The sequence below is a fragment of the Vicugna pacos genome, chromosome 14, assembly GCF_048564905.1.
Source record: "Vicugna pacos chromosome 14, VicPac4, whole genome shotgun sequence".
NCBI classification, from domain to species: domain Eukaryota; kingdom Metazoa; phylum Chordata; class Mammalia; order Artiodactyla; family Camelidae; genus Vicugna; species Vicugna pacos.
This window is the reverse complement of record NC_133000.1, coordinates 31789797-31814945: the sequence shown is the minus strand read 5'-3', so window position 1 is coordinate 31814945 and position 25149 is coordinate 31789797. Positions and strand designations below refer to the sequence as shown.

The 25149-nt window shown below is 44.1% G+C and overlaps 1 long non-coding RNA gene across 1 annotated transcript; it reads right to left on the bottom strand.

The window, feature by feature from the left end:
• Positions 1-1972: 1972 nt before the first annotated feature.
• LOC140701216 (uncharacterized) lies at positions 1973-14757 on the bottom strand. The gene is made up of 5 exons (XR_012080178.1): positions 14589-14757; positions 5221-5346; positions 3909-3967; positions 3024-3188; positions 1973-2247 (listed from the first exon to the last, which is right to left on the bottom strand). It is a non-coding gene; the product is annotated as an uncharacterized lncRNA (long non-coding RNA).
• Between the last annotated feature and the right edge of the window lie 10392 nt (positions 14758-25149).

Genomic DNA, 25149 nt, shown 5'->3' with positions numbered 1-25149 from the left:
TGTACTAGCACCAGATTATTACCCACCCAGCCTTAACATGGGTCCTGACTCCACTTACCTCCCTCCCAAACACCACATGAGATGATTCCTCAACCTGGATGTGGGACCAGCAATTACAAGAAGCTTTAGTGGAAAAGAACTGGTTATGCACAGATGCCAACTAAACACTGTAGAATCCTGGTGTCCCACATTAGTAATCATGACAGCTGTTTGCAAGTGTCCCCAAAGTTCATTTCAGACTCTCACTGCTAATTTTGCTGGAACATAAATATGAAACATGTGGACTGCTGGGCTGGACTGCTAAGCTGGGTCTCTAATCCAGGAAGCTCAGTGTCTGCTCCCTGCACCCAGCTCCCTGTTCTGTTCATGCATGTGCATCAAGAAGCTGTTTAGTGTCCATTTTAATATCTTAAACAGTGCATTTCAATATTGTCTTCATCCACAAATACGTGTACCACACAGTAGTAATGATCAATCTTAGTATTTGCTTTCTTTGGTCTTAGAGAGTCAGATAAACAGATAGCAAAGATAACAAAGTCATAGAGGGCTATAATATAGTATTTCCTTTATTTCAATGACAGGATTTATTTAAAGAGCTTAGATATAACATCCTTGCATTTATGGCATCATTAATCGTCTGAAGCTGTTACATTATAAAAACTTCATTTCTAGCGAGATGCTATCAGTTAGAGAAGCGCTCCTAAATTTGAGGGGTTGCTGTCATCTCAGACGGAGTCCCAAAACATGTCAGCAATCTGCAGTATTGCCGTCATGACAAGAACCCAGACAGATGAAATTTGGAAAGCCCTGTGGCTTTCTAGTGCACAGACATAAGATGGTATTTCAGAGGGAAAAGCCTGAATTACAGAAAGTGATAAATGAAATGGTCTAACATGCATTTCTCTTTCAAAGAACTAATACGTCTTTTGTCCATAATAACATCTGTCAGTAATTATGAAAAGAGCTGACAGATGCATAGTACTTAATATAAGCCAGGGCTGTTGTATCACTGACACAGATTCATTAATCCCCATAGCATCTCTACGAGGTTGGTACTACAATTATCCCCATTTTATTGGTGAGGAACTTGATAGACACAGAGGGTAAATGACATTTACAAGGTTGACAGCGAGAAGCCAACACAGGTGTTCCAGCTTGAGTCTACGCTCTTGGCCACTTCTCTTTTTTTTTTTTGGTGGTGGGGAGATAATAAGGTAATTCTGGTGGGGGGTGGGGAGGTAATTAGGGTTATATGTCTATTTTAGAGGACGTGATGGGGGCTGAACCCAGGACCTTATGCTTGCTAAGCATGCACCCCATCACTTGAGCTGTGCCCTACCCTCTAGAGTCTATGCTCTTAGCTTCTAATCCTCACTGTCCCACATGGTAACTGTGGGGGAAGTACAGTTCATTCATTCGCTCATTAAACTCAGCCTTCCCGGTGCCTGTGATTCAGCAGTGAACAAGACAACATGCTTCCTGCCTTAAATGAGCTTGTCGCCTCCTGATATATTATCTTCATTTTACCCAGGAAGAAACAAGGTCAAGAAGATTAGCCTTTTCCTGTTAACACTGGAGGATACATGAGGTGCTTTATTTCAATTCTGCCATTTGACTTACACCATGGGGAGGGAAAGCTGCCTTGCAAATCCTGGAGCTCACAAACCTGTTAATCCTGAATTTTTTTTAACACTGTCCCTTACTTGATACTTGATCTGAGAAAGGATGAAGTAAACCTAAAAATGTTCTAAGAGAGCTTGTGGTTTATACAAGGTAACTAACCAGCCACTGTTTACTATCCTAACAGGAATCTGTAGGCATATTTCTTTTCTTTCTCTTTTTTCCTTTTTATGGGCAGCTTTTAAAAACCAAATCAAACCAACCAAACCAAATCACTGATAATTCAACAGCAGGTTCTAAATCACCCCCAAGACAGCAGCTAAACTCGGTTTAGACTTACAATGCGGTTTCTGGTGGTTGGATTGGAGGATGTATCTCTATGCTGAATATAAAAGTCATTCACTGAGCTCTTCTCAAATAGGGCAAAGAAAAGCTCTTGTTCCGGTTGTTGATACTTTCATCCACTTGGAGGACTTTCATAAAACATCTGAAGTTATCAAAGGCTGAGGACCGGGTTTTCAGATCATTGGGCTTCAGAGGCAATATTATGTGCAGTATCTCAGCGTATGTACAGAACACCTCCCACAGGGGGTGTACTTTTGCAAATACAAGCTTGTCATCCAAAACCTATATTGGGAGAATGAAAACACAAACCGGGAAAGTATTTTCACATTTTTAGTACACAGATTTTTCTTACGTTGCTGGTAGTTAAAGCACTTGTGTAAACACACACATATGTCACACTGGTAAAAGTGAAGATATAATAAAAATAGATTTGCAATCCATCATACATTTTTGCCTTAAAGATAATTTCTTTGTTGAAATTACTGAAAAGTTATTTAAAATCCTTACAGTTCCTTCATCAAATAACCAATGTTTTAGATGAAGAAAAGCAAACTTGTTAATTTTTAGTCCAAGTTAGTAACTAAAAATAGAAACACCAAAATATTCTTTGCAGTGGTATTGTAATGACAATTTTTTAAATTTCTGAAACCTAGGACTATTTACATATCTGTTCAATATAGTGTTAAACAGCCATTAAAAGGGATTTAAAAGATTTATATTTATTGATATGGAATATATAATAAAATGAGAAAGCAAAAAAATGTGAAATAATAATTTTCCTTTTTGGAAGGGAAAAATATCTTCATTTGAACAAAAAAAGTTTAGAAGGATTTTATGATTCTTTATGTATAATTAAGGTACAGATGATTTTTAATTCCACTGTTCTTTCATTTTCAATTCTGGGGGGTAACTTTTTATAATAAAAAAATCTTTAAAAAGGTTCTTGCATAAATACATTAATAGATATATTTATGACTATATTCTCTGGCTATTAAAAAAGATCTCCTAACTGTAGATCTGAAACATACATTCCATAATGCAGATTCTGACTGACACACCTCCCAGCCCACAGCGAAGGCACGGCTAGTGTGACATGTTTCAAATACCATTCCAAGGAACATGCAGGCTCCCAGCCAATGGCTGCAAGGGGACTGACACTGATCTGGTTGCTCCCAGCTGCAGACCATCACAGATGAGGTTAGATCCACAGGCTCATGTTTTCTCTGTCAAAAGAAATCAGAAAATGTTAGGCTTTTACTTTCACCAGGGAACAAGAAGTTTTTTTTTATGCAAAAAAATAACAACAAACCAATTTGAACCTGATGAAAAGACATTTACTCAAAACAGCACAGTAGCAATGAAAGTGCTCTGGCAGACAGGGACTTGTTGGATTCCTGTGAGTGCTGGACTCCTCACATGGAATTCCCTTGGCACTCCAGAAGGCCTGTGGTTGTCCTCATGGGTTTGTGGCCATAAGTGGTGCACAAAAGTCTCTGGCTTTGCCACAATTTCAAAGCCTTTTTGGCTTATGAAAGGTTTTGTCCTCAAATGGAGTTTTCTTGAGTCCAGTCACTGATGTCATTTACCAGAGTTACAGTCCAGATCTGATATTCTAGACTCTTAAAATCTTGCAGACATTCAAATGGTTCAGGTTTGGATGTGTATTCACCTCTGCAGGCCTGGGCCAAGTCCGATAAAGACACCCGGACAAGTTCAGCAAAATAAAAAGAAATTTTCCTCTCTGCAAGACTGAAATGTCTGTGAAGCTATAAAAACATCTGCACCTACAAAAATAGGGAACCAACTCATCAATAACATATCTATCCATAATGCATGGACATTCAAAATAAATACTGCATTTACTCCTATTAAATTCTATCTGGTTTTTGCCAAACTGTGTCCTAAACTGAAAGGAAGGTAGGTAAATGTAGAGAATTTTTTACCTTTTAAGGAAAAAGGAACCCTCCTACTCGATTGGTGGGAATGTAAATTGGTGCAGCCTCTATGGAGGACAGAAGAGAGGTTCCATAAAAAAATGAAAATAGACTTCCGTGTGATCCAGCAATCCCATTCATGGGTATATGTTTGGAGAAAAATTTAATTCAAAAAGACACATGCACCCCAATGTTCACAGCAGCACTATTTAAAATAGCCAAGACACTGAAACAACCCAAATGTTCACTGACAGATGACTGGATAAAGAAGTTGTGGTATATTATAAATATATATATATGTATATATACATGTATACATATATATACACACACATATATACATACCATGAACACACACACAAATGGAATACTGTTCAGCCATTAAAAAATAAAATAATGCCATTTTCAATAACATGGATGGACCTACAGGGTATTATGCTAAGTGAAATAAGTCAGAGAAAGATAAACAAATATTCTATGTATTAACTTATATGTATATCTAAAAAATAAAACAAATTAATGACTATAATAAAACAGAAATCGACTCACAGGTACACAGAACAGACTGGTGGTTACCAATGGGGAGAAGGAGAAGAGGGGAGGCAGGAAGGGGTTAGGGGATTGAGAGGTAAAAAGTACTATGTATAAAATGGATAGGTTACAGGGCTGTATCATACAGCACAGGGAAATATAGCCATTATTTTATGGTGACTTTAAATGGAATATAATCTATGAAAATGTTGAGCCTCTATTTTGTACACCTGAAACTAATATGATGTAAATCAACGACTCAATTACAAAAATTTTAATCAAAGTTTTCTTTTCATATTATTTGCAATAAGTTAGAAGCCAGCACTGTCAATAGAAACATAGTGCAAGTCACAATTTTCCAGTAATTCCATTTAGAAAATAAAAAGGAATAAGTGAAATTAATTCCAGTAATAATTACATTTATCCCAAAATATCCAATACACTATCATTTCAAAAGTGTGATTGACATTTTTAAAACTTATTAATAATATTTTACATTATCTTTGTTGTACAAAGTCTTGAAAATCTATTATGTATTTTCCACTTATAGAACATCTCAATTCACAATAGCCACATGTGGCTCGTGGCTACCATACTAGACAGACCAGATTACACCATTCACACTTCTGATAAATTAGCTGCTCTTTCTTATTTAAAAAACTTGCAGAAAAGGGTTTAGATATGCCCTCTATCAAACAAAGCAACCTTGACGGGTGGGGATTATCTTCATTATAAAGTGAAAAATAAAGGTAAGAGAGCCATGCTTACATGTATGTTAATGTAACAGTACCTTCTTAATTCATTCAGGACTTTACAATCTTTCTTCATATGCCAAGGATTCACTGTCACTGCGCAATGTTTTTCACTATTATCATCTTCGTGATTGAGAGGCTTCTGATGACCCTGCTTTGCGCATCTGTACATAAATTAACAAAACAGAGAAAAAGACCTTATTTAAGATAATTTAGGGGGGAGGGTATAGCTCAAGTGGACGATCATGTTCTTAGCATGCCCAAGGGCCTGGGTTCAATTCCCAGTACTTCTTCTAAAAATAAAATAAATAAATAAAAACCTAATTACCACCCCCCAGCGAAAAATTAATTTATTACTTTAATTAAAAGTTAAAAAAAGATAATTTAGTGCAGGCTTATCAGGCTACAAGAGCTACGATGAATGCCCCCACCCATTAATTTAGAAGAAGTCTCACAGTATTTCTCAGCATAAAGGCTAAAATATAATTGAGAACACTTCCTGATGGTCAGAATCATTTTAACAAAAATGTAGATAATTACGTCCATGGTGTCAAATTTCTGTAAGAGTTGGGCATGGAACATTTAGTAAGTGATTTTGCAGCTATCTTTGAAAGAAATGCTGAGAAATGATCTTTTCTGTTGGAAATTAGCCTGCTTTTAAATTCTTCAGTAGGCATACGTGTTTACAAACCAGGCAGGAACTGGATTATATTTTACATATACTTTAGAAACTGATTTGAATTTTGCCCTTTACCTGCAAGGCTATTTCTTAGGTAATAACATAAGCAGGCCACTATACTAAATTTTTTTTCCCTGTTTGCTTAATCCTCACAACAACTCTGTAAGCTGCTATTATTACCCCCATATAACAGATAAAGAGCTTGAGGCAGAAAATAATTTGGGTAACTTGGTAAATGGTGGAGCTGAGTAAGACTGCAGCCAGTCTGACACTCAAGTCCATTCTTCTCACCAATGTCGGATATGCTACCTACATTCAGCAATGACCGCTAATTTCATATTTAAGTGTGTCATTTCAAAAAGTGCAAAGCTATATTAGTACTGCTGTGTAAATTATCCATTTGAGATGTGATTGCCAAAAAAAAAAAAGAAATAAAATCAGGGTGCCACTGAGGGGAGGGCAAACTGCATATGGACGGACACAAGGGGACTTTATGAGGACAAAGTTGCACAAATCTAGAAATAGATAAATGGCTGACTTGTACAATTATAATGTGTGAATTTTATGGCCTGTAAATTACACCTTAATACAGCTATTAAATTAAGAAACTGGGATACCAAATTAAGACTAAAACACATATATATATCACACAAAGAACAACAGGCAAATATCATTATTTACTGCACCATTTTCCTTCATGCAGCTTCCGATCCTCACCCGTTCCTGAAAGGATGATTCATTTTTAAAATAGTCTTTAACTTTATTCAGCAAATAATTTTTGACTGCCTACTATGTACCCAGGACTAGTCTAGGCACTTGGAATAGATCAATAAACAAAACAAAATTCCTGTCCTCACGGAGCTTGGTTGGAGTCTAGCTGGGATGGGGGTGGAGATGACAATTCACACAACAGAGCAGCAGAGGAGGTGGCATGTTAGGAAAGAGGAACCATGGAAAAATCAAAAAAGGGCAAGGTAAAGAGAGTTGAGGGTATGGGATGAGGGTGATGTTGTATTAAATACCAGAGCAGGCCACACTGAGGACTGAGGTTAGAACTAAGACTTGGAGGTAAGAAGTCCCAGGTGGACGGAATAACCATCACCAAGGGCAGCGCGCACCTCGCATGTTCCAGAATGGGGGCACGGCTGGAGCTGCGGAGAAGGGTCAGTGCAGGTCCTGTATGGCCTTGGAGGACGTTGTAAGGACTGTGGCTTTTACCCAGAGTGAAATGGGGAGGCACTGCCAAAGGACGACACTATCTAACTTAGGTTTTCGAGGCTCACTTGACTGCCGGGTGAGAATAGTCGAAACGGGTCAGAAATGAAAGGTGGGAAGCCTCTGAAAAGGGCTGTGCAGGAGGAGAGGACAGTGGCTCAGGGCAGGGAAGCAGCAGTGGAGGCAGGAGCCATGGTGAGAAGTGGCTGGGTTCTGGATATGGTTTAAAGGCAGTGTTAAACCAGATCTATTGACAGAATTCATGTGGTATGTCAGTGAAAGTCAGAGTAACTCTAAGCTTTTTAACCCAAGCAGCTGGATGGATTAAGTTTCCACTAACTGAATGGGGGAGGTTGCAGGAAGAACCAGTTTGGGGGGTAGGAGAACAAAGAGCTCAGTTTTTACACATGTTGCTTTTAAGATATCAGAGTTTCAATTGAAGATGTCAAATCAGTAGAAGATTGTAAGAGTCCAGAGTTGGAGAGAAAAATTCTAGCAGGAGACAGAAATGTGGGAATCATGGGTCACACAGGTGGCACAGGAAGACATGAAACCCAGGTAGTCAAACATTAAGATAACCTGGCATTAACCATAGAAGTTGTCCTTGAGGGCCTGCCTAGTAGGTGTGGATATCAGTCCTAATTCCTGACCACTCGAGTTTTAAAAAGCAACTTACAAATGAATTCATGCAAGACACTGCCTCCAGTGGGTGGGTCCAGAGCTGGAGTGGGAGAATTGGATGGTGCACGCTACTCCCTACGGTAGAATGTGTGTGTGTGTACACATGTGTGTGTGCGCAGGGGGATGAGATACACCTGGCTTAAGAAAAAGAGCAAGTAAGTCTAGAAGCTGAAAGATGAAAGAACATCCAGATATGGTAGAGGGAACAGGGGAAACACTGTGTACTGTAAGACATATCCCCATAATGCCATTTCCCACCATCCTTTCATCAGGAACACAGTTGGAAAGGGGGGAATTATGTAGATACGTGTGATGTACACAAACTTTCTGACTATGTAACACTGAATATCTACATATGTAGCAAGTTAATGATATTTATATCTGCTTCAAATTTAAAAACAAATTCACAACAGAGGGAAAATAAAATACTGAGGACTGGTAGAAGTATCATAGAAGGCCTTTCAATGCTCAGAATGGAAGCAAAAGCAGCTTCACCCCACAAAGAATGTCAATAAGAGTCAAGAATGTTTATATTTGCTTAAGAAATTGAGAGTTACAACTTCCTGCTTTAAAGAATTAACATAAGACAGATACCACACTATAAGCAAAGTCTATACTGGAGCTTTCTTAAAGCTATTTTAGTTTCTGCTTGTTCTGATGTACTCCAGAAACTCTGCAAAGAAAACCTTCTATTCAAAGGCTTAAAGGAATAAAAAAAGAAATAACACTGCATTCTTTTCAGTGTTCTCTGTACTGAAAGTCAATTGCAAATGCAGCACCCTGCCACAGGTCTACATTTTTAACAATAAAGACCTTTGTGCAATTTTTCAATTGCTATGTGACTTTGGGTCAGTCTCTCACTAAGAAGCAGAATGGAGTACCAGAAAATGACACATCAGGTCTAAAACTACAGATGTGGGAGATGAACCTACACCAGGAAACAGCTAAGTGGGAGGGTAAGGTTTACCTTTTAAGTTACCATAAGTGCAGTTACACCTGCTCCCTGCTTCCCCTGTGAAGTGAAGAGCTAGTCTTTTCCAGAAAAGCTCTCATTCTGAAAACTGTCTTCTTTAAAATATTCGGAGATTCTCTTTTAAGGTTCTTTCACTTTTAAGCCTTTCCCCAACTCTACATCCTATAACAAGTGTAAAAATTATCCTATAGCCTATTGTTACAGAACATACTCTACAAAAGCTGAGGTTTCCCAGGGTTTGGATCCCAGAACTCTGTTACCAGATAATCCTAAAGCTTTCCTTCCATAACAGACTCTTCTGCCAATTCCCAGCTGCGGGCAAATTCGGCTTCTCAGACCAGGTAACTTTCTAACTCTGCCTACGAACACTCTGCTGCCAGTAAAGGAACTCTCAGACAGAAAGCACACAATGCCCCTAGTGAGGGTTGCCTCCTTCAATCAATCAAGATGCCATCACCAAGCAAATATTTAAACCAACTGCAAAGCCTCTGAAGACAACTTACAAACAATATACTTTCTATAGAGGCATACTATTTGCTCTGGAATAGTGATTTCCATTGGAAGGAACAAAGGACCACATGACCCAAGCAATTTTTTAAAACTGCACATAACCATACCTTTTCACGTGAGGATTCAGGCAAGCCCGTCTCACAGGCCTAGGTGTAACAGAATGACAGGACCTCTAGGAGTAGGGTGAAAAGTAGCAAGGTAGACTTCTAGTGAAAGGGGGTGATGTAATAGGCCCCATCGCCCACTTACCTACCACCACAGGACAATCATCTCAGATCGAGAACAAACACTTTGGGAAACAGGTTGTTTATATTTTTATGGTATTCTGGTGGAAATAATGCCCTGAGTCATGTGAAGTTGTGGCTGCAAAATTGAACAGGGGACTGGACATTTTCACATTCAGGACAAAAACAGCCCCTGGATAGCCACCATATCTGCTCTCCCCTTTGCCTGTTCTCCCCAAAAGCTGCAGAACTCTCCTGCTTGCAATGACACCCACCACTTCTCACAAATTCTTGCCAAGTTCACATCAGCAGCTGGTGGTGTCAAAGTCACCATTTGTACTGCTATGAAGTCCCTCCATTACTTTATATCCCTTCTATTTTCTCTGTTGTCTTCCTAGCTACACTTGCATCCACAAGATGGTTACCGCACTAACATTGCCTCTGTAATCAGTCCAGGATATAGGAAGTAGAGATTCAACTGTAACCAGTCCCAGAATACTTGTCATGCCACTCTAGTGTCCCAAAAAATACTCTGGCATCCCTCATCTCACTCAAAGAACCACTGCATTACTTAGAGGTTGTAAAATTAGAGGGCTTTCTCTACTGGGAAACACTGTGGCTTGTGGTAGAGTTGTGATTTCAGTTTTTGCAACTACTTACAGGCAAAAAGACATGGCCCGCAAATTTTCTTCAAGCGTTTGATATTTAAACTTTCATTAGATACAGAGCCGGTGGACTAACCGTAATCTATGAACATATGGTCATATTATCAAATAATGTTCATGTCTACCTTACAGACATGTAAGGACTTGGATTACACCTGCAGCCTCTAGGCCTTTAGAATTGGATGTGAAGCATCCTGTGAGATAAAAAACCTCCTATCCAGTCACAGAACACAATTACAGACAACATGACACTAATGTCACTGAATATATTAGTATAGTCCATGTATGGTTAAGTTACATCTCCAATTTCTCAGAGCTGGAAAGGAGATGTCTAGAAAAGCTGGAAATGCCCAATTACCAAAACAGCTCAAAAGTTAAAGCAGACTCCTGTACCTCCCAGAACAGAGGGCAGAGGGGGCATTGCTCACCACTCTGTCCTCCCCCAGGACGTGGCATGTGGGGAAGCAGGCAGGAATGGGTGGCTGGGACTCGGAGGTGGAGAGGTGATGAAAGAAAGAGTGGAACTGCTCTGGTCCTAGAACAACAGAGCTGTAAAAACCTCGGCTTCAGTTCAACCAACTCCCTCTCCCACTTTCCCTCCCACCTATGTGACCAACAGAGCACAGCCAGGCACTTTCTGCCCATGACGGTGACTACTAGCAGGAAAGGGACCAGGATAAAAGCATGTCCTATAAAAGATCAGTCTGATTTTAAGGCTATGTTATAAACAATGAACAGCACTCTCAGAGTGGGACACTTATGAGGCACTCAAGTAGGGAGGAGGAGGTTGAGGATCCATTTCCAGCACTTCCATGTCTTTTATCACTCCTATTTCTGACCTTTCCTTTGCCACTTTTTGTAGCACTGCCATCACTGGCAGGTAAAGGGGCAGCAATGTGACTTGGCCGTTTGGCTGATGGGGCTACATTTCCCAGCAGTGGAATGAAAAGGCACTGGAAGAGGATCAGCTGGAAGATGTGCACTGCGGTCCTGGCCTGTGCCAAACACTAACCAGGTGATCCTGGGTTAAGCTCTTAGTCTCTCTGGGCTTCCGGCTGTTTACTTATAAAATAAGGTTTTGTCATTACACAAATATATCCAATATGAAATGTAACGTGAAAGTCAAACATAATGACATCTCACCTGCTTGCCTCAGGGAACTGTACAAGCACTGAACACTATGTGAATGTAAACACAGTCTTAAGAAAACTATTGAGGTAAAGCACTAAACTGAACATGGAGATAAAGTTTTTTGGATTTTCTTGGCTTTCTTTTTTAACTGCAACACTGAATTAATAGTTATTAGCTATAATCCACACCACCACCACTGCGAATAAATAAAGAAGGCAAGCACTGCCTGGATGCCTGTTATTGCCCGATGCTAAGCAGTGTGAGGGTTATAAAGGAGGCTGAACAAGTGAGTCTTCTCCAGTTACCAGCTAAGTGAGGAGACACATTGGAAATCACCCAGGAATGGTACCAAGTCAGTACTCAAATCCAAGATTACAGGCTACTGATCATAAACAGTACAGGAATACAAAGAGGAGCTAGAAGTATTTGGAATAAATAGGGAAGACTCTATGAAGGGGATGGGGCTCCAACTAGTTCTCAGGGCAATTCTAAGCTCTTTTAACTGAGGACTGGATAGGAAAAGGCTGGTGACTCCTGGTTTTTAATAAGGCACAGGTTACCCTAGGAGGCTAAGTTACATAATGATTGGAACAAATAAGGTAAGTCCAAAATGATGAAGGGTCGAGACTCCCTGGCTGAGATCTGGTTGTGTTAAGTCTTTGACTTGACTGTAGATGTTGGAGCACCAAAACTCTAGGTTGACTGAAAGGGGGGGAGAGAATATCCAAGAATTCAGCAGAAGGAAAAATTCATGTATCAGGGATGAAAGCTCTTCATCAGAGTATCAGCAATCAGAATAGACACTTGAAACCAACAACATACAGTTCAAGAAGCTGACAAAATGTGGAGGGTGGTGAGAGAAAGATAAATCAAAGACCACTCCAAGCCTTTGTGTATTCAAGACCGGAAGAATGATTATCCCACTGAATAAGTGGAGACGCTGCAAGAAAAAAGATTATGAAATCAGCTTTAGACATGTTGAATCTGACGTATGAGCTAAGAGTAGGTTTTCTCTAAGAAGCTCAAAATTCAAAACTGAAGCACAGATGTTGAGTACAGACTTAAGATGCAGATGGACAAGACATGATAAATCTCCTAAAAGAAAACATAGGCAAAACATTATCTGACATAAATCTTAGCAACATTCTCCTAGGGTAATCTACCCAGGCAATGGAAATAAGAGAAAAAAATAAACAAAAGGGACGTAATTAAACTCATAAATTTCTTCACAGCAAAGACAACCATAAGTAAAACAAAAGGAAACAACAACCTACGAATGGGAGAAAATATTTGCAAATGATACGACTAACAGAGGCTTAATTTTCAGAATATATAAACAGCTCATACAACTTAATAACAAAAAAACAAACAACTCAATCTTAAAATAGGCAGAAGACCTAAAGAAGCATTTCTCCAATGAAGACACAAATGGCCAATAGGCACATGAAAGAATGCTCGATATCACTAATAAACTGAGAAATTCAAATCAAAACTATAATGAAGTATCAGCTCCCATCAGTCAGAATGGCCATCGCTCAGCAGTTCATGAATGATAAATGCTAGAGAGGCTGTAGAGTGAAGGGTACCCTCTTACACTGCTGGTGGGAATCTAGTTTGGTGTAGTCATTATGGAAAGCATGGAAATCCCTGAAAAAACTAAAAGTAGACTTACCCTATGACCCAGCAATCCCACATCTGGGTATATAACTGGAAAGAACTCCAATGTGAAAAGATACCTGCACACCAGTATTCACAGCACCACTGTATACAATAGCCGAGACATGGAGGAAAGCTAAATGTAGCAACAGATGACTGGATAAAGAAGTTGTGGCATATTTATACACTGGAATACTACTCTACCATGAATAGGACAAAATAAAACCATTTGCAGCAACATGGATGGAGCTAGAGATCGTCATTCTAAGTGAAAGCAGCCAGAAACAGAAAAATACCAAATGATACCACTCATATGTGCAATGTAAAAAAAGAGAAAAAGACACTGTGAACTCATCTACAGAACAGAAACAGACTTGCAGACTTAGTAAACAGTCAAGGTTACCAGGGAAAGGGGATAGGAAGGGATAAATTTGGGAGTTCGAGATTTACAAATGTCAGCCACTATATATAAAAAGAGATTTTAAGTTAAGTTTCTTCTATATAGCACAGAAACCTATGTTCATTATCTAGCAATAACCTGTAATGAAAAAGCCGATACAGCCACCAACTGAGGAAGCAAGAGAAGAAAGGAGAGTTAGTTATGCTGGGCTAGAGCCCACTTCTAAAATCCTTGTCAGCCACTGAGGCTGCCCCGAGTACACTGAGCTTTCCTCCCAGGGACAGGCTGACATGACATGCGTCCTGCAAACCTGGGGCAGCAGAGGCCGTCCCCAGGTCTGGCCCTAGGGGAGATGGGAGCAAGTCCACCTGCTCCCCTTGGGGCAGCACCCCTCCCTGCAGCCCCCGCCACCTGACTGCACCACGCCTGCCTCTCAGGAAACCACTGACTTGAAAACAAGTGGTCCACGAACCTGGGGCAGCGGCAGGGAGATGGGCAGCGACCTGGCAAGCTGGTAGATTTGCCCCCATCTCCCCCACGGCCTGTCAAGGGCTCGGCCTCTGCTGCTCCAGGCACGGTCCGCAGGTCAGCCTGCTCTCGGGAGGAGGGCACGGTGTGGTCAAAGGCAGTGGCGGGTTATGGGGTCTGCCCATGGGAGCCCTTGGATTTGCTTCAAACTCCCCAGCGCATGGCCTAAGCTTGGCCTCTGCTGCCTCAGGTCCGTGGAACTCAGGTTACAGGTCAGCCTGCTCCTGGAAGGCGGGTGCTGTGCTGTCAGGGAAAGGCGGCAGCTGCGATGGCGGGATTGGGGCTGCCCTGTGAGAGCGCGGGGGTTGCAACAATTTCCCGCTGCTGCTGCAGCCATCCCAGCACACTGATCGCACCGAGCCCATCTCCCAGGAGCAGACTGACCTGTAACCTGAGTCCCACTAACCTGGGTCTTTAGAGGCCGCCCCCAAGGTCAGGCCGCGGGTAAGATGGGAGCAAATCCAGGGGCTCTCATGGGGCAGTCCCCATTTCATCCGAGGCCCCGCGACTGCACCGCACCCGCCTGCCAGGAGCAGGCCATCGTCTGAGGGCCAGTCGGAGATGCTCTGGAACCGTCCACGCGCCCTCCCAACTCCCGGGGCTGTACCTGCTCTCCTAAACCCGGGTAGAAGCGGCGGCAAAAACGCGGTGTTCAGGAACTACTAATACTGGGGTTACCACGAACCACAGCGGCGGCTGGGACCCGCCTCAGGGTCCTAACGGGACGCGCGGCCGGGACCTCACCTCCGCACCCCTCCCTGGGCGCATCCTCAGCTGCACAGCCCAGGCGTCACCCGCCGGGTCCCCGAGAAGCGCGCCCCTACCAGCGCCCTCTTAACTGTCCGGCAGCGGCAGCCGAGCCGCGGGCAAGCGGCGGCCCAGACCCCAGGCCGTGTTCCTCTTCCAGGAGCTGGTCCAGGAGCAACCGGCTGCCGCCAGCTTCCATGCGTTCTGGGTGGGTTCCGGCGTCCGCGCGTCTGTCCGTCTGCGCATGCGCGCCCCTCCTCCTCCCGCCCGCAGCGCAAACTGCTCGGGTGGGTCTCCTGCTTTACCGGCCCTGACCGCTGGGGCCGGGAGGAGCCAGGTGGGGCCCCTCCTGCTTGTCCCGCCGGGTCTCCATCCCCAGAGCCTTCACCCAGCCACCGACTGTGTCCTGGCACAGAACTAGAACCACGACTGCCCTAGGCCAGGCCTCACCCACCCAGCCCCACTTCCCCTGATCAACTTCCCCTCCCTGTTACTACCCTCCCACCACTGGCCAGGCCCAGTCTCCCACCAGACCTTGAAGACAGGGCTCCTTCTCCTCACACCATTGTCCCTGCCCTGACACTCCATCCTGCTAGGTCCTAACCTATGGCCCCTACACCCACAAGCTTACCCCTCATGCCTCAACACAGGACACCCAACAACCTGAAATTATCGCCCTCACCTCTCAGCCAGGTCATTTCCACTCTGATCGGGCCCCACACCTCTCAACCTGTACCCCCACACCATGGGATCCCCTTCAATCTGAGTGCACCCCTACTCTGAGCTCACTCACTCACCCCTCACCTTGTGGCTGGGGTGGGGAAATCCGTGCTCCAGTAATGATGACTACTGCCACCAGTGGGGGATCGAGCCTAGTGTGCACCTTCATAGTTAATGTCTGAGACTACAGGGTGAGGCAGGCTGGGCTGAAGGTGGTTCCAATTCCCGCCTTGGCACCCTGATCCCCGCAGCCTGTGCCTCAACTGACCCGATGGGTCAGGTTGATCCCAGGCTGCCAGCCACTGGCCTTGGGCTTTGGGTGGTTGATGGTACTGATGGTGATTTGGACCCCTAGGGCGGAGGCACTGGGCACGCGGACCTTTGGTGTGGGGGAGTTCAGAGTTTGCACTTGATCCCAGGGTTACACAGCAGATGGTGGGCTGTGTGCATGGGGCTATGTGCATGGCATGGACTCAGCACAGGTGGGTGCAGGGACCTTGTTCATTCACACCAGGCCAGAGGGAAGAGGAAAGGGAGTTTTTAAAGTGTCAAAGTGAGGAATCCAAAGCTTTAGAGCAAAGTAGGAAGGTGCACTGGCCAGGCCACCATGGATCTCGCCGCGGCGCTTGTCCCTTGCATCAGGGGAGACTGGCAGTTGACTGGCCAATGAGACATCCCCTGCTGTGGTATAGTTTACAGGCAATTGAAGGGACTTTGAAAGGTAATTTTAATCCAATAATTGTCAGTTTCTCTGCAGTAGATTAGGTCCAAAATCATGGTGAATCTGGCAGGGATCCTGCCTGAAATCCAGCCTGGGACAGTGGAGGACCCACCCAGGAATCATCCACTTAGCTCTCACCAAAAGTCACTGTAATAGAGAAGAACAAATCTGACTCCATATTGGATCTGTTCCTTTTCTTTAACCCTCTGCAGTGTTTTCTAGGCTTAGACTTGCTAGCTCTGCACTTTTTGTAAAACAGTGTTGCCTTTAGCCTGAAATAAACAGAAGAGCCTATTCTCAAAAGTCTGAGCTTTAAGGATATTAACACTTTGCAATCCTATAAAGATAACAAGTTGCAGAATAGAAAAAGTTAGTTTTGTTGCAGGTTTTGCAGGAACACCATGATCTGACCCACGTGGACAGCTGCAAAGGATTCCAAGAACAAGGAATTTCTACACCAACAAGTTTGCAACAACCAACCACAGCCCCTCCACTTTTTAGCAGAATAGGAGCCTGAAGTTGACATGTGGAAGATGGTTCTCCAAGATATTAGTCCGCCATTATCTTGGTTTACAGCTGTTTACGTAGACCAGGTCATAGTGCCTCTGTAAATCCTCTAACAAAACAAAAGTAGTTTTCTAGTCTGCAACCTGTTGTCTTTATATAAGTGCAAAAGTGTTAATATCCTTAAAAATCAGAGCCTTGAAAGTAGGCTCTCCTGTATATTTAAGGCTAAAGGCAACATTGTTTTACAAAAGGTGCAGAGCTAGTAAAACTAAGCCTAGAAAAGAGAGCAAAGGGTTAAAGCCAAAAGGACAGATCTTCTATGGAGTCAGATTTTTTTCTTTTCTATTATACTATATTCTATTTTTGTTTTAAGTATATAAGAATAAAGTTTAGCCTTTTCCCATTTTAAATTGTGCAATTTTAAGGAGCATTAATTGCATTCACAGTGCTGTGAGACAAGCACCACTTGTTTCAGACTATTTCCTTCCTCAAAGTAAAAGCTTGTATACAAAGAGCACCCCACGTCCTACCTCCCCCAGCCCATGACAAGCCCTAATCTCCTTTCTCTCTCTATGTCTTTACCTATCCTGGAGGTTCCCTATCAATGAAATCGTATAAAAGGTGGCTTTTTTTTTTGGTTTGTCTGCCCACATATCTTAAGTAGGGACGGGTGAATTATTTTTTTTTCACATGAATTAGCATTTTTGTATTTTGAGAGGAAAGTCCAGATGGATTAAAGATGAGACGTACCATATGAAGCCCTTTTAGTAACTCTGTGTATAATCTCGGGGTAGGCACTGCTGTTCTAAGTGTGAAATCAGAGCCAGAAGGGAGATGCTTAGCTCTTCTTGTGGTAAAATAAAACCAAACAGTGGCAAAATAAAACCAAACAAAAGCAGAAAACAAAGGCCAAGAAAGACAGCTGGAAAGACAAACCACAGCCTGGAAAAACCTTTCCTCATGACCCAAGGTCGGAAAAAAGCTTCACATCCCTGTGGTCCAAAAAGCTCTTGAAGCCCAGTGTTCTGAAAAGAAACAAAACACACAGAGTCAGTTCCAACGAGAGGCAGTGCAGGTGGCCGGTTTGTGCTGGAGATGCTCGACCTCTCAGGTGAGGACACAGGCAGACAGACAGACTGCAGAGACAGCATTGGCCACCATCACCCTGGCAGGTCTTTAGCCCAGTGACTACCAGCCCTGGTGACAACGTGAGCAGGCAGAGGCCCCAGGAGGTACCCTGGAAGGAAGAGCAAATGGACGCTCCTCTCCAGCAGAACAAGGTGTAGGATACATCAAAGTGCCACAGGTGCATCCCTTCCCTAGCAGTGCTGAGCCTTAGAGAAGATCCCACCAAAGTGCTTGCACAATTTTCAAAGATAATGTTTCTTCAGTAACATGAATTCAAAATAATCAATATGTCATCAAGGGATTTTCAGAAGTGACCTGCCCTGGACCCGTACAATACACACACATAAATACACACATATACACATAAATATATACACACATACATACAGGAAAAGAGACAGACAGACTGAAACACAGAGAAGCAGGGGGAGGCAGAGAAACAGAGAGAGAGACAACTCAGAGAGGCACTGAGAGACAGAGACCGAGAGAAAGAACACTGGAGCTGGTAATGAGTGGAACTCACATACATTTTCACAAGTCAGTCTATGTGTCAGCACCTGGTCCCAAAGTCGATCCACCCTCCAGGGGAGGGTGTGGGGATCCCACAAGGGTGTGGGAACAGAAGGCAAAAAATAGGAAGCCATTGTGGGGCAGCCCACCACAGAGGCCGAGATGGGACACTGGGCCTGTATGTCAACATGACAGAATGACCTAGGAGGTTGTATGCCAGAGCGGACGATGTCAGAGTTGTATTTAATTTCAGTCTCACGACTGGGAGCGGGGAAGCAAGCAGCAAGGAAAGTGACTTTCTCCAGACCCCAGGGCAGACCCCGGCCTGTGTGGGGTGTGCTTTGCACTCTGCCAGCCCTCTGTGGGGTCCTTCCTTTGCTGAGTCTGTGCACGATCTCCCTGTGATGCCAGCCCATGGGGGTGACAGATGCAATAGGTGTTTCTAGGTCTAGAGACAGGATGGCTTCTCTAGGAAGCAGGGGCCAGAATGATCCCCACTGTGCTGATGGGGGATTGGGGAGACCCTGAGAGGCACATGGCTTGTCCAGGATGATAAGACTGCTGAGTAGGGGGAGACAGGTCTGAACCCAGCTGTGTCTTCAGAGCTGCGGCACTGGTTGCATCCAGGCCTCCCCAGGGCTATGGGGGGGGGCTGAGTTGGTGTCACTGTGTGTGGACATGGCATGGAGTGAGAAATGAGAGATTGGAAGCCCAGAAAGGCCCTTGAGGAGCTTTGTGTCAGGAGGAAGCTTGGAGAAGTGGACCCCAGGAAGTGACCTCACTTCCCTGGCAATAGAGCCCAACAGAACTTGGAACCGAAGTCACCAGGCACCCACTCTGTAGAGAAGTCCCTACTCAGCTCACCTGGTTGGAGACAGAGGCATGTTCTGCTGCATTCCATTATCCTGAGGCCGCAGGCCCCGGAAAGCCCGCAGTGAGGGTCTCTACCAACGCTGCCGGCACTGGGTCAGGTCTCACCCAAGGCACCTCTGGCCTTTTGGCCAGAGAGACCCAAAGGTAACACAGGGAGGCCCAGGGCAGGCCCCTCCAGGCTGGGCCACCACTCAGATCCCATCCAGGTAGCCACACGGCCCCATCCTGCCTGGTGGAGGTGGAGCAGTCATGTTGGGGATGGGTATCTGCCTCAAGAAAGAGCAGGACAGAGGCCTGGGGGGCCCGGTCACATAGACAGCCCAGGACAAAGCTGGCTGGCTGAGATGTGGAGAGCCCGGGAACGGTCCTGCTGCCCGAGGTGGAGCCCATGCTCTCTGGGTATGTATTTTCCCTCCCGGATGTCTGAGCTGAACAAGGTTCTGGTCTGATCTAGCAGCAGAGGGTAGAGTCTACAGAATCAGGAGTGTTCCTGGCCGGGAAGGACTCTGAGACTTCCATGCTGGGTCAGCTGCTGGTCACTATCATTGCAGAGCCAGATACCACATATTGAAAAGAAGCTGATGAATAAGAACACCAACGCCCCCTCCCCAAGTGAAGGGCTGGTGTGTCACTCTTCTGAGGGCCAGTGCAGACTCCTGGTGGGTCTGGATATGGAGGGGTCCCCACCACCATGGCCCACAAATCAGTGGGGCAGGCCTCCGACCCTGACATCACCCAGGGCTCTCCCAGGGACCTACCCGGGGCTGACGGGTAGCTCAGCACACCCTGGTCTGACCTGGAGCACCGTGCCCACTTCGCTGCAAGTCAGGTGGAGGACCAGGAGCCCCTGAAGCAGAGACCAAAGGTCAAAAAGGCAGGGCTGGTGTATGTGTGTAGGTGAGGGTGGGGAGTAGGCTGGGCCACACAGGGAGGTGTCCCTAGAGGCTACTGTTGGGACCAGAAAAAAGAATGGCCTCAGACCACCTGTCTGGAAAAATTCAGTCACAGAACACATCCTGTGGGCACTTTCTGGGTGGGAGCTGTCTGGAAAGCTCTGGGAAGATTTCTGTCCTTGTAGAGGCACATGGAAAGGGAGGCAGGTGCGTAAAATTTTCCTCTCTCACAGCATGAGGTCTTCCACAAGACTTAAAACTCTCTCCACTTCCAATAGTTACAGAGGAGGCAGGGGCAGGGGAAGATGTCAGAGACCAAAAATGGGACGAACTGGATCCTGCAGGAGACCTCGAGCTACCTCCTGCCACTCCTGCAGCTCTTCCTGAACCTGCATCTGCAGCTGGACTGCTGGGCAACGGAGAACCAGTTCAGGCATCACCACCACCTGGGGTAGAGCCCCCTCTGCACCCACCCACACCTTCTTCTCCAAAATGTTTTCCAAAATCCCACCGTCAGTCCCCCCACAAACTTGACGTCCCTTCCGCTGGAGATGTTTTTGTTTCATTTTCTTTAGTTTCCTTTGCTTGTTTCACATCATTTATGACATCCTTTATTTTTCTTTTTAGAGTTTCATGTAATAAAATATAGACTTTTCCCCTTTTAAATTGTGCAATTCAGGAGCATTAGGGGCATTCACAATGTTGTGCGACCATCACTACCATCTAGTGTCACACTATTTCTTTCCTCAAAGTGAAACCTTGGATCCAGAGCATGCACTCCCCTCCCTCCTCACCCAGCCCCTGACAACCCCAAGTCCTCTTTCTCTTTGCGTGTCTTTACCTCTACTGGTTGTTCCCTGCCAATGAAATTTTAAAAAAGGATTTTTTCCTTCCTGCCCACATGTTTTCACCTGGGGCTGAGGATTTTTGTTTGTTTTCACTTGAAACAGCATTTTTATTATTTTCAGGGGATATCCAGGGGGATTAAAGATGTGATGCACAAAATGAAGCCCTTTTGGTAACTCTGTGCATAATCTCAGGGTAGACACTGCTGTTCCCCCTGTGACACCACAGCCAGAAGACACAAGGGAGATGCTTAGCTCTTCCTGTGGCAAAAACAAAACCAAACGAATCAAAAAAATTAGTAAAAGCCCAGAAAAATTGCTTGAAAGGCAAACCACAACCTGGAAAATTCATTCCTCATAACCCAAAGTTGGAGAAATTTTTCCCATCCCTGTAGTCCAAAATCCTTTTGAAACTCAGTGTTCTAAACAGAAACAGAACAGGCATGGGCAGTTCCAATGAGAGGCAATGCAGGTGGCCAGTGTGTGTTAGAGATGCTTGACCTCTCAGGTGAGAACAGAGGCAGAGAGAAACACTGCAGAGACAGCATCGGTCACCATCACACTGGCAGTTCTTTAGTCAGGTGACAACCAGCCCTGGTGACAATGTAAGCAGGCAGAGGCTCCAGCAGATCCCCTGGAGGGAAGAGTGAAGGGACGCTCCTCTTCAGGAGAACAGGGTGCAGGACGCATCAAAGGGCCACAGATGCATCTCTTCCTCAGAAGATCTGATACTTACAGTTCATCCCATTAAAATCCTTACACACCTATTCAAAGATGCCTTTTCAAGGGTGTCCATCACAGCACTGGTTGAAACAGTCGGAATTAAGGCAACACTAATATTGATGGAGAGGGGATGGGGTCCATTCGTTCTGGTTCATGTGGATGAATGAATGTTGTTCAGTTGGAAAAGTGGGTGCCTGGTCTCAACCCAATGTCAAGGGAGGCCTCAGGGTCGAAGTATGCAGACCCACTCTCTGCATCCAGGGTCCCATCTGCACGACCACATGTGTGTGAAATCAATACAGATGGAAATTGATCTGATTGTGAGTGTGTGAGAGACAGAGATGGAGAGAGACATACTGAGAGACACAGAGACTGAGACATAAGCACCAAATCATTCATGACAGACACCGCTGTGGGTGGGAATTACAAATCACTTCTTTTTTAGGCAATATTTCAATTTTTTGTACTGTGTCTGTATTACTCTACTAATTCTAAAAGGATTAAAATCCTATGCTAATGTGACCCATTCATTACTCATCTATGGAGTAATTAAAGTACATTAATCCTATTTTTAAAAGAATTTAAAGCCTTCTCAGGACTCAGTTCCATGTCAGCTCAGTGGAAGCAGAGGTTCTCCAGGAGGTCGTGTCTCTTCTGAATCAGCATCCAATACAGGTGAGCAAGAAGTACCCGACTTGGACACTGAAGACTACAATAGATGAGAGAGTGTATTGAGAGAAATTAAGACCTATATTCAAAGAGAATAATCCCATATTCATGGAGCAGAAGGCTTCATTCTACTAAGATGACAAAGGTACACGAATAGATCTAAGGATTCAAAGAATGCCTACCCAAATCCCAGGTGGTATTTTGCAGGAATTGACAATCAATCTAAAATTCACGTGGAAAATCCAGGAGGTCAGAATACATGAGTGAATCTTGAAAAAGAAGAACAAAGTTCGAGGAATGGAAAGTCAGATGGAACCCACGGTTAATACAAAACCTCTTTAAGCTGAAGATAAGTGAGATTCAAAAGATGCAGAAGAAAACCTGTCATGGAAGCCAATTCTCTCCTTTCCCTTTTCCCTATTAAGTTAGGTTGATAAAAAAGCCTTTAACTTTCACCATTTAACATGGTAGTTACTTTTCTGGTTGGCTCCTGCGTGTGCATAAATAAAACGTTTCTCTCGTTCATCTCCTCTTTACTTCTGTGGGCTCTTTGGGAGGGACTCTGGATTATGGGGACCTGCTCTTTTCTCACCTTCTTTAGTGACATCTTTTGTCCATGGTGAAGTTCTTAAAAAAAAGAAAAGTCTCATTGGTTTTGGGTCAGATTTGGAACATGTATACCTTTGGAGATCCCCTGGAGGAACAAGGGGGTTCAATACTGCCTGGAGAATTCACTTGTCAAAATGCCTAACAAGACGCTATTTGCAAGGGTTTTTTTTTTAAAGATTCTTACCCTAAAACAAATCCCCTATCTAAACCTCTTGGATGATCAAATATAAAGAAAAAAGGAGAATCATGTCTGGCCTAAGAACACTTGCTTAACAAAACGGAAGGACAGAATCAGTTTCAGATCAGAGCAAAAATTAAAATGCATTTATACCATCAACCCTCCCACCCTTTTGTACACTGTCCTCATGTAATCTGCCAGATGGCCCCCTGGAGAAGGCCCTTTGCCCGGAACTCGTTCTCATTTTCAGAGCTCGGCCAAGCGGGAGGTTGGTCCCCAGGGCCTGAGAGGGGCTATGTGTGAAATCTTCTCTGCTGAGACCCAGCGGACTGAAGGTAACTGTGTTCTCTGAGGGAGAGAGAGCACACCGAGCCTCTGTGGAGGCATCTCTGAGACCCCCCCAAGGGCACAAATCTCTAACTCTGGACACGGGAATTTTTGATTGGCATCTTAGTTGGAAATCTCCTCCTGGATAGAAAGAAGCAGATTCAAGATGTTGCAATTGGATGGGCAGGTCGGCCTCTCGAATTAGTCGATGAGGAGGACACGCAATTCTCTGCAGAAGTAGGAACACCCATCCCTGCTCTGCTGACGTCATGTACAGAGAAACAGACGCGACTCTAGGGGGAATTCAAAACCCACCAACCTTTCTTACCGACGTCAACGTCCCCACTTTATTCTCCTGTCAGGTCTCTGCACAAAAACTGTGGCTCATCCCCAAATATCACATACCCATCACCCTGTACCACTCTGTGTCTGTGTCCAATTCGAGCATTAAGGCCTGTGACCGTTACTGTTAAATCGTGTCCCCCTTTCTGCCCGTCTCCCGCCATCATCCCAGTCCAACCTCGGTGTCTCTCTCCAGGTCAGCAGCACTCTTCCCACTGGCTTCCCATCAGCTTACCTTGCCCTGTTTCCATTGCTTATTCCCCATACGTTACCCACAACGGTCTTATTAAAGTATGAATCAGATCAAGTTGTTCCGCATTGCAAAATACTTTCGTGATTTTCCATTGTATTCAGAAGGATATCCAGAGTCCCTACCAAGGCCCTATGTGATCCGGGTCCTCACCGATCTCTGCAGCCTTAGCTCTCACCGTTCTGCTCCAGCCCATCTTCACCGCCCCGATGGTCCCCACCAGGAGAGCTGCGTTTCTAACTCCAAGTCTAGTACTTACACTTCTTCCGGCCTGGGAGGCTTTTCTTGTCTGTTACCTACGTGGCTTATTCTTTTGCTTTATTCAGGACTTTGTTCAAATTATTTACCCTCAGAGAGGACTTATCTGACCAGATTATTTAAAATAGCACACACATATTTCCTATTCAAACATTTTCTCTCCTAATATGCTTTATGTTTCTTTGTGGCAATTATTAGTACCTGGCAGTACATCATATATTTATTTGCTTACTGGTTTACTGTCTGTCTTTCTTACTAGACCTATATTCATGGAACCACAAATAACTGTTCTAACCAGTAACTTTCAAACCACCTTTAAATGAATTCTTTTATAAGATGAGAATTTCAGAGGCTTCCATGGGTTGCTTAGGGGAAAAAAGAAAAAGGATTCAGGTTGAAATAATTTATTAAGGACCTGAGAGTTGGTTATTTATTTTATACATAGTAGTGTGTACCTGTTAATCCCAAACTCCTAGTCTAGCAAAAGACCTAGCTGACTACTATTTTTAAAGGATTTTTTTCTTTTTAAACTGGGGTTGTTTGAGATCTCTTTTCTTCTTCATTATTTTTCTTTTTTTAAAGATTTTTTTAATTATTTTTTTACATTGAGGTACCGCAAATTGAATCCAGCATGTAATCTACCCCTTGAACTATACCATCCCCTCCAAAGACAATTATTTTTATACTTTGACAATACCATATTGAATTAAGATTTTTGTTCCATTTTCCCTTCATAGAGTTTATAACTGAGGGAGAGAGTCAGAGGAAGCCCTGGGCCAACCCTTCCTTCTCAGCGGGTCACTACACAGCAGAGGAGCTTGGCTGTCTCCAGGCCCAGCTCACCTTTCTGCTCTGAGGGCCGACTCAGGCCACTTCTCTTACAAGCGGCATGTTAGAAGCAGCAGAAAGCCAACTAGCGAGCAACAATGACAAAACTGACCCACCTGCAGTTGGACATCATCTGGTCTGAAACGTACCTCTTAAATCTCTTCTTCTTATTAGTGG